Below are 14,946 nucleotides of genomic sequence, written 5' to 3' on the forward strand. Positions count from 1 at the left end.
TCGATGAAGAGAAAAAAAGAAAGAAAAGAAGGATCGAATGGAGAGCGCGAGTTTTATCTCGCATAAAGTAAATCGCGCTATCGTCCTCGTATTTTTCACGTGCTTCTTTTTTTTTTATTTCACACAATAATCCCCGTTCTACGAATATTTTTCGACGAGGCACTCTTTAGACCCCGGAGCTGAACTTCTGCCAGATTCCGATTAGACTGCAGGTAAGAATAAGGCAATGCCGAAAAGACGGAGATATTCACGCGCGACTCTCTTGGATGCAATCCCTTGGAAGATATCTTGGAACGCAAATGAATCAACATTTGCAGGAAAAAGCGAAAAATATTCATAGTCCGGCCTTCGTCATGCGTCTGTCGGAGAGTCCGCACAAAGATCTGCGTTTTTGGCACACGAAAGAGCTCGCATTCGGCGCAGTTGCACTCCGAAACAAAGGATGTAATTATAGTAGATACGTTATATTATAAGAAGCGAACGTATGAAGTCTCTTAATGCGCATAAAGCCACAAACTGGCTGGCTTTACCAAAAATCCGTTATAAGATCTTCGTCAATTCGATATTTTCCATTCAACTTTCCCATTTTCCATTGTCTTTCTAAATAATTACGTTTCGTTACACAAATCTGCAGGGATTGCAAATCAAGGGAAGAAAATTGTATACAAACAAAGAAAATATGCGAAAACTCTTTCGATATATATATAAATTATTATAGACTCAAAAAATCTTCTCTAATTTCATATTAATTTCCACTCCACTTCTGCAACACCTCCAATGTTTTTGAAATAATCACGTTTCGTTGGTGAAGTCTGGAATCGAGGAAAGAAAAGTACTTTTACGAGTTTCTTCATTTCCAAATTAACTTGCGGCTTTCGAAAACATTATCCTGAACATCTTGTCGATTGGACATTTTGCGTTGCGTACGCGAAGACGAGAGGAAGATTCGCCCTGAAAATAAAGTGCAATCGATCCCCACTACAAGACGAACGCAACATTTATTTTGACCGAAGGGCGCATTAACCGCCCCATTTGACGGCCATTTTTTTCCACCGTTGCTAATTATATCGTCCGTTCGCCCTTCTCGTAGATTGATTTTACGACGGAAATAAAATTCATCGCAGCGGTAAAAGCCCACACGTACACTTATATTTAGACGCTAGGCATGTATCTCACTCTCTTTCTCTCTTCTTTAGGTCAATACGTGTCTCCCGATAACGTGGCCGCGCCAATAAATCTCGAATTCGTGTTGCCGCGAATTGTACGAGGAAAGATGATACTTCGCCGAGTTCCATTTAAATCAAAAAGAACAAAGGTATAATCCATCAGATATCTGTTTAAGTGTAAATTTAGAATCTCGTGCCTCAGATTCTGAATCAATTATTGAAATCTGTCTTCGAAGTCGTCACTTTAGAGAGTCATTTCGGTTTAAATATACAGTTTAACTCGCAACAGAAATAAATATTCTTTGCGATACTCTAGAGAATATGTATATATGGATTCTTGGGAAAACTCACCGAAGTTTTTTGTTATTAATTTTAGAAATTTAAAAATTTGCAACTATATATAAGAAATCGCAACATTTGAACAAATACAGCATCGGTAACTGGTTCACAAATTTTAAGTAATTTTTCTAGTGTAAAGAAAGGAAACGAACTTTTCTTTATTCCGGGATGCTAGAATGTGCCACCAATTCAGAAAAATTCCATCAGGTCGAGTTTTCAAGATAGCATATCAATATTGCCAATTTTAAGATAATAGCATTTTTAAGACGCAGCATTTTTTTAAATAATTTAGGTAACAAGCGATGAGAGCAATAGGAATGTTTCTACCAGAATTTGATGATAATTGGAACAGATCCAAAAATCATATAAAAAGAAACAAAAATTAAATGCTCTCGATATTTGTGACTTATTTTCTAATTCTAATAAAACTATAATATATAATTAAAAATTAGAAGTAAAAACCGTTTTTCTCATGATATCAGAAAAATCGGACATAATGGAAATATTTCGATGGCAAATTCGGGTTCAGCAACAATTTTATATATAGATCTGATCTTCCTCAAAGATTTGAGGATCTAAAACTATACTTCTTTATAAAATTATTATATATTTATTATTATATATTATTAATCATCTTTAAATCACTTATTTTATATTGTTACCTGATGAGGCAGGTTCCTAATCATGCTGTAAAATTTAATACATTTTCTTGAGTTATTATAAATTATTTAACTCCATTGTGTCAATTAATTAAATTAACGACATATTGAGCAGCAGCAATGGCGGTTCATAAAAATGTTTTAAAATACAATTCAAAATTTGACATATATATATATACATATATATATATATATATATTACGGGTTTAACAGTGTAGAGCTTCAGTTGCATCTTACATCAGTCCATCTCTTACTGGAGCGTCTTAAGCGCGAGCGGGATTGTTACGGAACGCTATCGATTCGCCGTTATTTGTGGAGGCTGAAAGGGGAAGAGCGAATGATAACGCGCTTTCATCGCTATCTTCAATTTCCGTCACGCGCGATGACTCCGCGCTCGGATTGTGTTATGCAACGACAATGGGCTCTCTCTCTCTCTCTCTCTCTCTCTCTCTCTCTCTCTCTCTCTCTCTCTCTCTCACGAATACGCAAACGCCAGAGTCTAAAGTTCATCGCTGCACGTTACGGAGCGGTTGCCACGCGTTCAATGACCCTCTTACGTCAAAAAGCGTTAACGTCGAGTAGCGAGGCGACGTTTATCAGCGTCAGTTTCGAAAACACACGGCCGACCCGCTCTCGATCCCGTTTTATCAACAATGCTCGACGGCGAAAAAGGAAATCCGGAAGATGTTCGAACGAAGAGACGCCCCGATCTCGTGTCGTCGATGCGACTCCGAGATCGATGAATAAAACAATCGTTTCTAATCTAATTCCTCGAGTTAAATAATATTTTGTCACTTTTTAACTTTCACCGTGCAATCAAAATCAAGTAGATCAATTTTTTTCTCGAGTTGCTTAGTTTCAAAGTAAATAATGTCTACGTATGCATCTACTAAATAATTAAACTAAATTTGAGTCATATTTTATACATTTCTTGAAAGTTGTCCGACTCTCCATTATTTTAATGGAGCAGTGATTGACTTATGGAAATGATTGAAATTAATTAAAATTAGGTTTAATTCGGCATTTAACAATGTAACTAAACTAAAATCGTATAATGTAATAAAACCGAAATTTAATGAATTTCTTAAATTATTTGATTCCATTGTTTTAGTTAAATTAACGACCGATATTCTCTTATAGTATATAATAAATTAAATCTAATTGAGCTAAGTTCAATACATTTCTTGAATTAAGAAAATTTAATTTTTTTAAATCACTGGACTCCACTGTTTCAGTTAAATTAACAATATATTATAGAAACAATGGCGAGCTGTAGAAATAATTAAAAATACTTCGAAAGAATAATTTGACATAGATTTAACAGTACGATGATCATCGGTGTTATAGAATTCTTTTAAATGATATTATAAAAAAATAAATCTAAAGTTACATGTAATTAAATTATCAAGTATAATTTATCAATTAATTTCCTATATAATTCAACACAATTTCAATGACATAAATAGCTACAATGTAAATAAAAATTGCACAATTCATACATACTACCCATGAGGATAAAGTCTTATCTAATCGTATTACACAACATTTTATCATTATGTATTTATGATAATGGAAATTCTACTGTGTGTACGGTACGCTAGAAGAAAAATTGCTAGACAGGCTACAACGTATTTATTGAAGGTCGCGCTCATTTCCAACGACGCTAAAAGTCGAGCGATATCGTAACGTCGTTTTTCTTCGCATTTATATTTTCTAGTATTTGCGTTACGATAACCAGCGATTATGCAATTTCGAAACGTAGAAACCGCTAGCGCAATCGCCAGAGACGATTCCTTGATGATCTCTTCAGATCGAATTCCACCGCGATAACGTACGAGCTAAAGATAGCATAGTCCGTGATACAATAGAGTTTTTGGTGTCGTAGCTAATAAAACGACTTTGCGTTATATAACGACGACATAACGTCGATAATATACTCGAGCTTTATTAAGAAAAGATGTTTATCTAGCCTTAAATCCCTCCCACCGATTCCAATTTTAATCTAGCAATTACAAAACCGACAATCTTCGTAATCTTCTATCAAATTTTACATCTTTGGATTTCGAAATTTTTAGCACGTTCATCAATTATACAAACGCGATCTAGTTCATTCAATCGTAATTAATTGAATATCTTCAATTTAAATCGGTTATGAAAAATTAATGTGTTTCTCCTAAAACATAAATATTTCATCACTTTACTTCAAAACTGATATATAAATTCAACGTGATTTTCAAATTATTATGAATAATTACATGTAATATTACCTTGTCAATCATCAAAAGTGAATCAACTTTACTTCACAAAAAATCATTAAAAATTATTACAAAAGATAATTTCAAAAAAGTGATGTTAAAAAATCGTCCAAATTATTACAATTCAAAACTCTGTGGCTCTTTAAGGGTGAAACAAAAGTGACAAAAATAATCACATTAATCACATTAAACAAACTAATTAAACAAAACTAATAATAACAATGCATCAATGTTATAATTTTCCACTCAACAATATAAACGTAACACATATTGTATATAACAGGTTACATGGAGTACTTTCTAGTAAGAATTAAGAAACACAGATGACACAGTGAATCATTACATCCCTGTTGTTTGCTGCAGTCAAACAAAAATGAAATAATCACTGCATTACACTGTCTCTTACTGGAAAACAACAAGTTGTGCTGAGTAAGAAATTATAACATTGATACGTAATGTCGCTGTTAATTTATATTCTATGGGAATGTATTTTTTTTTTGTCAATATTATTTAATAAGTCAATTTTCAGTCAAGTTTAAAAAGTAATTTTTTCCCTTTTCTGGGAATTCCATTTTTCAATTGTGTCAAAGTAAGGGAAATATATCGATACAGCTTAAGTAAGAAATCATAACATTGATGCGTAATGTTGTACTGTTAATTTGTATTCTGTGGGAATGTATTTTTTTGTCGATGTTATTTAACGAGTCAAGAATTTTCTGTCAAGAAAAATAATTTTTCTCACTTTCTGAGAATTTAATTTTTTTCGTTGCGTCACTTTTAAAGTTAGAGAGATATATCAGCACAAATTGAGTAAGAGATTATAATGTTGATGCGTTAATTTGTATTCTGCGGAAATGTATTCTTCTGTCTCGAATTTAACGAGTCAAGAATTTTCTGTCGAGTTTAAAAAGAATTTTTCTCTTTTTTTTGAGAATTTAATTTCTTAAATTGTGTCACTTTTAAAATAAAGAAGATATATCGGTACAACTTGAGTAAGAATATGATGAGTAATTATAATTTTAGTATGTAAAGTTATACTTCATGAGTCAAGAGGAGAGAGAGAGAGAGAGAGAGAGAGAGAGAGAGAGAGAGAGAGAGAGAAAAGGAGGAATTTTCTATTAGATTTAAAATTAATTTTTCTCCTTTTTTGGGGAATTTAATTTTTTTAGTTGTGTCACTTTTGAAGTAAGACAGATAAATTAGCGCAGCTTTCAAAGATAGCAGCTTATTCTGTAACTCTTAACGCAAATTTCGTTATCATCAATCATTACAACGCCGCTGCGTAGCTCTTTTACTATGGTAAAAGAAAAAAAAACGGAAAGGAAACTGCGCAGCGTTACAACAATAACAAAACTTACAGTTAGGAATTATTATGAAATAGACTAGGCGGGACTCGTCCAAAACAACATCTCGATTCGAAGAAAATTGCGCAGCTTCTATCGAAACGCGCGGTGCGCGACTCGCGTTTCGCGAAATCAGCTCCGGTCACGTGTACGAGGCACAGATTTCAATTAGCGCGTTCTCTCTTTCACCTTCAGGAACGTGACGAGCTCGAGGCTCGCGAATCGCTTATACAACGCGGCGCGTAAGCCATAATACGTTTTTGCATGCGACAAGACATCAATGACGATCGACCGCGTGTCACGTGTCTGAAAACCGTGTGTGAATGACTCACGGAGGCGGAATCCGATCGCCGTGTAGAACACAGGGACGACGAGAGGAAGAAAAAAAAAAAAAACAGAATCGATCGATGGACTTCAACGGAGTACCATCGTCGATTTCATAACGCTGTGATTTCATCCCGGGACGTTACCGCAACTGCAAGCTGCGATTGAGTCGCGAGTAACGTAGTACTATTGGATTGTTCGGAAAGTAATTTCGCTTTTTTCCCAACAGAGGACTTATTGTATTTTTTCACAGCCAACTTCACACTTAAGCCGCATAATCATTATGTATTTTGACAGCTGATGTAGCAAGGCTTGCTTGTGAAAACAGTTCGATTGATTCTGCGCAGTAGTTTTTGGTTGGTGCCCTATCAAATATGAAAGTGAAAAGCAGCATTTTCGGCATATTTTACTTTTTTACTATCGAAAAGGTAAAAATGCTGTTCAAGCGAGAAAAAAATTATCCGACGTGTATGGAGAAGATGTATTGACAGAACGCCAGTGCCAAAACTGGTTTGCAAAATTTCGATCCGGCAATTTTGATGTTAAAGATGCACCACGTTCTGGAAGGCGAGTTGAAGCTGATGAAGACACAATAAAGGCATTTGATGCAAACCGGCGAAAAACAACTCGTGAGATCGCTGAGAGATTAAATTTATCGAATTCGACCGTTAATGATCATTTGAAACGCGTCTGATTGAAAATCGTCTTTCATTTTCATAAGAAAAAACGAAATTACTTTCCGAACAACCTAATATTATATATCGCGCTACATAGAAGTGTTCGTAAGCCAACACATTCGTTTTCTAATGTTTCCGGCAAACTGCGCGGAAGAACTATTTTACTGGAGTATCTAAAAATTTAGTTCGATCTGAAAGTAATGTTGTGTGTGATGGACGATCAAAATAATTATATAAGCTCAAGCTGATTTATTAGATTCTTAATTACGAAACTCCGATGCTAATCGATTTAATATTGGCCGATTTATTATTGCATTGAAAGAAATTTGGTTGCTGAAGGATCTAAAAATTTAGGAATATAAACACAGATTCGAAAATAATTTGGTTAGACTTTATAAAATTAATTACGTGGAAAATCTCGAGCGATGCTGCAAAAAGTTTTGACATTTTAGCAACCGGTTTGAGCGTCCTGCGTAATTAATTTATTCATTTTGTAATTATTATGTTGATGATTCTACAAAATTATTTTCAGGTCTGTATATCTAGATAAATTTTTAGATACTTCAGCAAAACTGGCATTTCCGTGAAAGACACTAATTTAAAGTACTAAAAACACTGAATAATAATACTTAACACTTTATCTACATTACTAAATAATATTTTAATACTTTTATTACTGAACGAGTAATTAATTACTGCCTTTCAGTTCAGTATTAAATTAGCCAACATTCTATAAAAACAAAAAAAAACTCAAAATTTTTTGCAGTATTCTCCATCATACTTATTATTAATTTCCCATATTACTTTATAATGCAAGAAAAATTATTTTCAGATCTGTATCTTAGATCTCTCGTTTTTAGATACTTCAGCAAAAATCATTCCTTTCTTGTGGACTCTAATTAAATATACAGTTTCTAACGCAATACTTTTTATGTATATTATTGTGTTGTACATAATAAGTACTCATTGCGACGGTGCGCTTTGCTTACAACCGGTCGCGATAGAATCTCCAATAAAAATCGGACGATTCAAAATTTATTCCCTGTGAGTTGGACGACGGCGAAGGCTTTTATACGTAAATTACCAGTGTGAAACAACACGCGCTTTCTCGTAGTGATTAATATACAAGTAGGTAATAATCAGGTAAACGTCGTGTGCGAATGAATGAAAGTGCTGAATCGCTACTTGATCGTTCTTGCTGAACGGGGATTAATTCCAGTAGCGGGCAGGCTGTAATTTAATTGACTAAAAATACAGCCAAGACAAACTCACGTTGCCGCAAACGCGACTTTAATCTTGCTATCGCGCCGTATATTTGCATCGTGATGCAGCGAATAATGTCAAGTATATAGCCGATATACGTAATCAAACCGGATGACCTTTTCGATAACGATTAATATCGAGATCATTGCTACTCGATGATGTGATCATTCTTTCTCACAGCCGGTAATTAAACGCGACTTATAAACTGCAGAAATAAAGTGAGCGACTTTGCAAAGAAAAAGCGCGCGCGCAAAAAGAGGGGGGAAAAAAAGCGGAAATTTACAAATAATAATTATTATTACTTAACACGTACTTAAAAATTACCATCATAATAATAATTATTAATTTTACCATAATTTAAATATAATAATAATTATTATTATCATGCTTTATATATTTATTTGAATTTATATATAGCCTTACATAATGCGTCAAAATTGCTGGTGGCTTCGATAAGTATAAATGCTCGACTATAATTTCCAACGCAAAACGCCGCCGAGCAGTCTAAAACATATTGTTCCAAAGATCTCAGTTACACCTCTCGCCACATATCAAGGAGCCAACGAGCTGCGTTAACCGAGAGGAGTAATCTCGAAGAGACAGCCTCGTTAGCGAGGCACAGCATCTCTCTCGTTAGCGCCTCTCGTTAGGCTGTAAAGCTATCCTACGAGCAGCACGTGACTATTATGCAGTACCACACCTCGTAGTAACGTAGCTCGCCTACTTCGAGCCGGCATTACGTAACGACACGATTTTTCCTCCTCTCTCTCTCTCTCTCTCTCTCTCTCTTTCTCTCTCATTTTAAATTTTCCTCTCCTCTCGCATGTTGCGACTCACGCGTGCGACAAGGCTTTCCCTGTCGGAAAGCTATTCGAAAAGTTTCAATGCCGATTATTGGCAGAAGTTGGAGCGGAAGTTAGAGAAAATAGAGCGGAAGAATCGACCGAGTTGCGATTAATCGAAAAGAAGCGAAGGTTGGATAAAGTTTTGGACGAACGATTTATTCGACTTGACTCTTAATTGTTTGTTAAATAAAAAACTAAAGTAGTAGTGAGGATTGACGAGGAATATAAGAATGTAAGTGGTCTTCGTACTTTAGGCGACCTTTGATGTTTACTCTATTCTTGATTAATTTTCTCAAATATCTTACATTTAATCTTAATCGACATTCGCTCCAATATTTTCCTTAAATTTACGGGTTCTTTTTTTTTTCATTTTAAAAGTTAAAATTTGAGGCACAAGATACTATAAATGACATAAAAGCTGCAAAGATATTTGTTATAAACAATTTTTCAGAACGTTGAAAATGTCTGTTGGTTTCTCGATTAGAATTTAAAACAATAAAAATATGTATTTTTTTTTCAAGCTCCATTTCGAAATCAAGTTCGCGGACAACAAATGTACGATCGTGATCTTACGAAGAGGAAGAACAAATTCCCGAACGATTATCAAATTCGAGGCGGATTTAAGCCGCACACGTAACGGCGGTTGCCGGAAGTGCAATTCGCACAAATGAATTGAACCAGAAAATGGAATGAATTGGCTGTTGCGAAACCGCTGAAAGGAAGAGAAAAAAAACTGGACTAGGTCGGACATGTAGACCACACACGAGCGGGAGAACAGCGGTAAACACGTGCCTCCGAAATGAAAGAGTCGACTAATCGCGTCTCGAGATGCATTGCTGTCGCGATTAGCGAACCGCAGAGGTTTATTTTAACGTAGCTTAACGCTCGCAATTATCTTGAGCGACAATCCGCTCACGAATGTGGAAGAAATGATGTTGCTGGGGTTTCTAAATATTTAATCTGTATACAGATCTGGAAATAAATGTTGCGCCAAAATAATTATAAAATAATTGTGATATAAAAGAAAAGAGTCAAAAGTGAAATTAAAAATAAAAATAAATGGATAATTGAATAATGAATTAGAAGGAAATATTAAATTATGATGTAAAAGTAATTATTAATAATTATGTAAGACGCTCAAATGATTGCTAGAATATCATCACAATTTAGAAGGGGATGATTTTTAAATATCGTCACAGCTGAAAAAGGTGGTGACTTTAATAATATCATCAAAATCGTACAAACTTAAAAAGGGTGATTTTTTTTTTTTAATATCGTCAAAAAGGTGGTCTGCAACGATTTTTCACAATATTGCTTATACTTGAGTGCCCTGCATAATTATTTTGACGGTCCAACAAAATTCTTTTCGCATTTGTATCTATCTAAAATTTTTATATACTTCAGCAAAACCGTATGCATTCAAATTCAGCGCGAAATCGGCCACGCTAAAAGAATTTCACGACGGTTGCAAAGTTGCTGTTTTTCCGCTGAACACAGCGATTTCGTCCTCTCCCGCGTGAAAAGTGAAAGTTCGCAGTTACAATTTGCGACAACAAATTACGAAGTCGATCGATCGAGGAATGTCTCGAAGAAACCGAGAGGCAACCGGAACGAGGAAGATCGTCGGCGACGTGCAGAAAATGCGAACGATCGTCGCTCCGATTACTCATGACGCATCCATATCCACTAATTATTCGCGACGCGGACCTCCGATTAGGCGTGTAATTACTCGCGACTTGCACGGAGGCATGCGGGATCACGTATTCCGCTCCCGCGCGTGTCACGCGTGCGCGATCACGCCACGCACTTCCGCACGCGTGCACAAACGTCGAGGGTGAAATAGATATCACGGTATACGCGATGGTATAACTTGTGATTCACGGGAACTAATGTTAAGAGCCACGACGCGGAAAGTATCAAATATAGCAGCGTTTGAAATATAATATGTCTCGATTTTTCAGATAAATTTAACGACTTTTTTGGAAATATTAGTTTAAGTGTTAAATTAAAAATAATTGTGAGTATTGTATTTGAAAAGATATATATTTGAAAATAGAAAATGCAAATAATATCCCAAGGCTCAATAAATTATGAGGGTAAAAGGAGTTAATGAATCAAGTTAATTGTATATGCTATAATTAATATATCCTAATATAATTGTAAAACACGCCGTAAGTGTCTTAAAATTATCTTGAGAGTATATATATATATATATATTTTTTTTTTATATTTAATAATATAGGAAAATGTTATCGAAGAAGTTAATCGGGGTGGCATGCTTCAAGTGTTTCTAATCTTAATACGTTATCTAATTTTAATACGTTATTATGAAGAAAAAATTACTTTGCTAAAATATCTAAAAAAATTCACTAGATACATACAGATCGGGAGTAATTTTGTTGGATCATCAAAATAATTATCGATCAAAAAGCAATTAGGACGCTCAAGCTGTTTGTTAGAATAATTAAAACTTTTCGCAGCGTTCACTTCAGCCTTTCACATAATTATTTTTATCCAACAAAGAATTAATTTCAGACGCTGTATTTTAACAAAAATTTTTATACACTTCAGCGAAATCGTTCTTTTCACGTATAAAAGAATCACTCTGAGTATCTCCCGAGTGGGAAGACATTCCTAAAAATTGGAAAAAAGTCAGAGAAGCACCATCGTATGATGTGCAACTTTTTATGTCGACATTTTTTTCTTTCGTTACTTCGCTGTCCGACGAACGTCGGCGAACTCTCGTGTTAAGTAAAGTAAAACCGGCTGATGTTACCCCGTGTGCTCGGTGATGTAAATTCCGCTCGAATGGCGATGAACGTTTTAAGGGATCGGCAGGGCCAAGCAGTGTCTGCGGAATCAAGTTGCAACGATGGATTTAATCGGACGACGAGGCAGGTGCACGATCGAAGGGACGAGGCTAGACGGACTGCGCCACTTTCAAAAGATATCCGTAATCGATGCCGCTTGCGTCATCCGCTCGAGAACGCCCGATCGAGCGGGTGATGCGTCGCAAGCGAGGCGGCAATTAGCTATGATTGTCGTTATTTATTTTTCTAAAAAAAGAAGAAACTACGATGGAACCCGAGCGGTGGGGTCATCCAAACATCAACAGGAAAAGAGACCTGCTTCTGTGCTTCGTAACGAATTATGCTCGATCGTGAAACGAAAACTTGTAGCAAGGAGCGCAATAAAAAGCCGATGAAATAAGACGAATGATTTTTTTTTCAGCAACTAAACGCGCTCGGTGATTGAGAAATCTATCTAGTATATTTGTAGTTAGTAAGATACTCGCCAGTCGATAACACGCTGTTAGAAATGTAAGCTTCCTTTACGTGAAATTCAATGTGTGATGAATGATTTGACTGAAAATCAAGTTACAGTAGTTACTCAAATATTTCTGAAATTTAATGTACTTGCAATAAAATTGTATAAAAAGTACATTAAATTTTATGTACACGCGCGCAAATATGCTTTTTAGTTAGAAATACATGAAATTTAATGTAATGTCTTCAAATTAAGTTCGAATCAAAAGTGTAACTTAAAAGTTCATGAAATTTAAGAATATTTCTAACAGTAGCAAAGAAATGGCGAAGAAGTTAAACGTTTTTTTCTATTAGAATAATAAAACGTAGTATTTCGATTGCAATGAATTGTGGCGAAAAAAAAGTGTTTCTTTCAAGTTTCCAAGGTCTGTCATATTTTCACCTATCTAATTATCAATAACAATATAAAATACTGGTCACACCCTCCTCCCTTAGTTCAGTCAGTTGAAACATTTATCTTGTAAATGAAATACATAGATTACGCAGATGTCATCAGTTTGACGTCTAAAGGAGAGATTTCGAAGGAAAGATATCGTTCATCCGCTGATTGGAGTCTTCGCGTGTATCTTGGAGCTTGAGGCGGAAAACGTGATCGTTATACAACCGATGAGATATTATAGGAGGAAGTTATGTAGTCGCAAAGTCCGTCCAATCGTGCAAATAGCCTCGAAATTTTCATCTCTCGTTTCCAGGGGCTTCTCCAGGCCTTCGTTCTAATAATAGTATTCGCTATCTTATTGAGTCACGAAGCCGCTGTCGTCATTGTTGTCGATTTACACGTCTCTCCCGCTCGCGGAAGAATCCGTGACAATCGTGACGCGACCCGGTATTATTCGACGGATAAAAAAACATCTTGATCGGCTGCTTTTTTATTCCCTCTCCCCTCGGCGCTCTCGTCGGCGTTGGAAAAAAAAAAGCCGCGTTTTAACGAGCTCTATTTAACGACGTAAAAATTCCACGGATAAAGCGTGCACTCCTCACACACGTGAGCACGTGAGCGTTACACAACAGCAGGGAATGCACAATGTCGCCTCGTAAGACGCACTCGGATGAATGGCGGCACGTTCCGTAACGTCCCATTTCGCAAGTTACGTTTGACAAACGCGATCCTCGTCCGATCGATCTCGGCCTGTTATTTAATCCGTCGCGACGCACGTTTTATTTGCTAATTCTTTTTTTTTTTTACCTCGACTTGTATTTTTTCACGAGAAAAACCCCCGAAACACAAAAAAAAACCAGAGATGATCCAGGCGTATCCTTTGTATTCTTATCACGCATGAAACTTAAAACAGGTACTTTCTTTCGAGAAATTGTCGAGGTATCTTACGTAGTGAGAAAGATTTTGCACACGAAAAAGTACTGCGTTTAAATATTGGTTCTCGAGTATTTTAAAAGTTCGTACACGTCCTCAAATCGTAGGTTCATCAAATTTTTTATTTATTCAAAATCCTAGCGGAAGTTTACTTCAATCTCACTTATATTACATCAAAATCGCTCCTCTGACAAAATTTTGTAACGGTTTTCAAAGGAAAATAGACTTTTGTTTGAGTACAATAACGAATTCTTTTTTAAATTCGTAGTAGATATATTTTCAAACTGTTATCAAGAAAATGTTCTTTGTTAGAGATAAACGTTACTTAAAAAAAAAAAAAAAAAGTAAACAGAGTAATTACTTTTTTTAGCAGGAGAATAATATTTTTCTATATGTACGTATATTTATCTTAAAAACGATCCTTTTTCATCTTAAATTCTTAACATATCTGAATATTAGTTTAACATAATGTGAATAATTTATATTAAATTGATATTTATCATTTTTTAATGCTAAAGTAATAATTTGTGAACAAAAAACATAAAAATAATGTAGTTTTAAAATGTTAATTTCAAGATAAACGAATTAAATGTATCTACTTTAACATATTATAAATGTTAATTTTACTGAAGAAATACGCTTCAACAATTTGCTTGCAAATTGTGTCAGTGTTACATTTTTTGCGTTAATTTTTTACGTAATGTTTGTTTTACTTTCTAACATATTTACCTTGTGTTCAACTAACACAAGGATGATAAATTGTTTGCAAGACGTAAAATGGATATTAAATTTAACACAAATTTTCCGACTGTATGTAGCCAAATAGAATAACAAATCATGATGACATCGAAATAACATTAAAGCGAATCGTAAATGATTAATCGTAAGTGACTTTTTGTGAGTACTATTTTGAAGTCATGTTGACGTCATTTGATATTACGATGACTCGTGTTCTGTTTGTGCGTGAGTAGATACTGAAATTTTACATAAATGTAAGAAATTTTGTAACTAGAATTTACAAATTTCTCACATCTTAATCCACGACGAAGTTCGAGATAATCCACACACAGCGAAAAATATTTTATCGCTAAGATAAGTGATTGCTCAAATTACTTTCTTCCTCTTAATTAACGGATATACTTTTAACAAAGAATATTTTCCCCGATGACAATCTCGAAATATACTTATTACAAATTTGATAAGAACTCATTACTATATACTCAAAACAAGAACAAAATTGAAGAAGCGACTCTGTATAATAAACAAAACAAAAAGTCGAAATTTTTGTTTTAATACTTAAACATGATTTAATCTTGATTAACATGTCAAAAACTAACCAAAGGAGAATGTATTTCGAATCAATTTGATTGTGTAATAAACTTACTAGCTTAGACTTTGCGGATATATTTTAAACTTTCGAGATACTTGAAACAAATA

General features: G+C 34.8%; 1 long non-coding RNA gene across 1 annotated transcript in view; it reads right to left on the bottom strand.

Moving 5' to 3' along the window:
* Positions 1–14,523: 14,523 nt before the first annotated feature.
* The window catches only part of LOC108754474, a 15,089-nt gene continuing 14,666 nt past the window's right edge, over positions 14,524–14,946 (bottom strand). Inside the window, exon 3 of the long non-coding RNA XR_001939708.1 lies at positions 14,524–14,534. This is a non-coding gene — a long non-coding RNA (uncharacterized LOC108754474). The remainder of the gene's footprint in view (positions 14,535–14,946) is intronic.

This window comes from Trachymyrmex septentrionalis, unplaced genomic scaffold (genome assembly GCF_001594115.1).
Source record: "Trachymyrmex septentrionalis isolate Tsep2-gDNA-1 unplaced genomic scaffold, Tsep1.0 scaffold119, whole genome shotgun sequence".
NCBI lineage: Eukaryota > Metazoa > Arthropoda > Insecta > Hymenoptera > Formicidae > Trachymyrmex > Trachymyrmex septentrionalis.